Genomic DNA, 2,495 nt, shown 5'->3' with positions numbered 1-2,495 from the left:
ATTTAGGTTATTATGCACACAGACAAAAGTAATTAACTCCACTTACCTTCTGTGTTCTTGGTTCCCACGAAGTCCATTGTGTTGAAATTGGAGGAAATTTGCAACGGAAACGCACGGAAATCGAGTTTGGTTTGATTTTTGGTTTTTAGTTTTTGTAGTTGTTTGGTTTTTAGTTGTTTGGTTTGATTTTTAGTTTTTGTTTGACCCCACACACACCCTTTTGCATCCTACCTTTTGTCCTGGGCAGGATTCGATCAGACGTCCTGTTGCTTCGGGTCACCATCTTTATCCGCTGAGCCATCTTCAGCGCTGGTTAACGCTGACGACCAGAGAGAGAAAGTGCGCTCCGAAGGAGGCGCCGACAGGAAACGGATTTTACCCATCTTGTGTTTGACGAGGCATCGACATCCAGCAATAGCTGGAGCTCAGAGGGGAAAGAAGTTAGAAGGCTCTCAGTTCTTTATGGTTCAGGTGGTTCTGGGTTCGATCCCCTCAGCAGGACTGGGCCTGCTTTTTGGCTCATCTTTCTGAGTCGTGACTCTCATATGTTTGCTGACTCGTGATTATTCTAAATTCACATAGCTGGTAAAGTCCATGGAGGCGATACTTTATTGATTCTTTATTTTACCAGGCAAGATCAATCGAGGACAACTTGGTTCTGTTGAGCCCATGTGGTCCCATACGGTCTAGCGCAGGGGTGGGCAAACATTTTGACTCGCGGGCCACAATAGGTTCTAAAATTTGACAGAGGGGCCGGACCAAGAACAGATGGATGGAGTATTTCTGTGAACTAACATAAATGACACATGAAAGCTACTGCATGAAAGGATTTGGCCTTTTACAGGTAGCATTACAGGGAAAAGGTCAAATGAATGAGGTTTAATTATAATACAATTTTATTTAATGATATAATTTGGACAAGTTTGGCGGGCCGGATTAAAAAGACCAACGGGCCGCATATGGCCCCCGGGCCAGGGTTTGCCCATGCCTGGTCTAGCGGTTAGGATTCCTGGTTCTCACCCAGGTGGCCCGGGTTCAACTCCCTGTATGGGAACAGTTAACTGTTTTTTTTATAGAATTTTCTTTGCGATAAAAGTCCTGGAGGTCCACTTCATGCGCTGCAGCTGGGCCAGTGACCTCCACCCATAAGTCATCCCAATGCTGATGACTCACTAGCTCTGCAGCAGACCAATCACAGCGCTGGATCATTTTTGTGATCAATGGGATCCAGATTCGAGGGGCAGGTTTTCCTGGTACAAGAGTCACACGATGAGGCTCAGCCAATCAGTGGACTGATGGTTTCAGGCACACTGACAGTTTTCCAAATGAATAGAAAAACAGAAAATTCCTGCTGGACAGATTAGCGTTGACCCACTGAGGACTAGAGAATAAAGACCGTGATCCAGTACAACCAGGACCAGTTCAGATAGAATAAATAAAACGGTAGAATATTACATTTGTATAATTTTTTCACCTAAAATAGACAGAAGGTCTAATTTGTAATATTTAGGTTATTATGCACACAGACAAAAGTAATTAACTCCACTTACCTTCTGTGTTCTTGGTTCCCACGAAGTCCATTGTGTTGAAATTGGAGGAAATTCGCAACGGAAACGCACGGAAATCGAGTTTGGTTTGATTTTTGGTTTTTAGTTTTTGTAGTTGTTTGGTTTGGTTTTTGGTTTTTAGTTTTTGTAGTTGTTTGGTTTTTAGTCGTTTGGTTTGATTTTTAGTTTTTGTTTGACCCCACACACACCCTTTCGCATCCTACCTTTTGTCCTGGGCAGGATTCGATCAGACGTCCCGTTGCTTCGAGTCACCACCTTTATCCGCTGAGCCATCTTCAGCGCTGCTTAATGCTGACGACCAGAGAGAGAAAGTGCGCTCCGAAGGAGGCGCCGACAGGAAACGGATTTTACCCATCTTGTGTTTGACGAGGCATTGACATCCAGCAATAGCTGGAGCTCAGAGGGAAAAGAAGTTAGAAGGCTCTCAGTTCTTTATGGTTCAGGTGGTTCTGGGTTCGATCCCCTCAGCAGGACTGGGCCTGCTTTTTGGCTCATCTTTCTGAGTCGTGACTCTCATATGCTTGCTGACTTGTGATTATTCTAAATTCACATAGCTGGTAAAGTCCATGGAGGCGATACTTTATTGATTCTTTATTTTACCAGGCAAGATCAATTGAGGACAACTTGGTTCTGCTGAGTCCATGTGGTCCCATGTGGTCTAGCGGTTAGGATTCCTGGTTCTCACCCAGGTGGCCTGGGTTCAACTCCCGGTATGGGAACAGTTAACTGTTTTTTTTTTATAGAATTTTCTTCGCGATAAAAGTCCTGGAGGTCCACTTCATGCGCTGCAGCTGGGCCAGTGACCTCCACCCATAAGTCATCCCAATGCTGATGACTCACTAGCTCTGCAGCAGACCAATCACAGCGCTGGATCATTTTTGTGATCAATGGGATCAGATTCTAGGGGCAGGTGTTCCTGGTACAAGA

General features: G+C 44.8%; 1 non-coding gene across 1 annotated transcript; it reads left to right on the top strand.

The window, feature by feature from the left end:
• Positions 1-2,215: 2,215 nt before the first annotated feature.
• On the top strand, positions 2,216-2,287 carry trnae-cuc (transfer RNA glutamic acid (anticodon CUC)). Its single transcript has one exon. It is a non-coding gene; the product is annotated as a tRNA-Glu (tRNA).
• Positions 2,288-2,495: the final 208 nt, after the last annotated feature.

The sequence above is a fragment of the Brachionichthys hirsutus genome, chromosome 5, assembly GCF_040956055.1.
Source record: "Brachionichthys hirsutus isolate HB-005 chromosome 5, CSIRO-AGI_Bhir_v1, whole genome shotgun sequence".
In the NCBI taxonomy this organism is placed as follows: Eukaryota; Metazoa; Chordata; class Actinopteri; order Lophiiformes; family Brachionichthyidae; genus Brachionichthys; species Brachionichthys hirsutus.
Note: the sequence above shows the minus strand (reverse complement) of the source record. Positions and strands in the feature narration are given on the sequence as shown.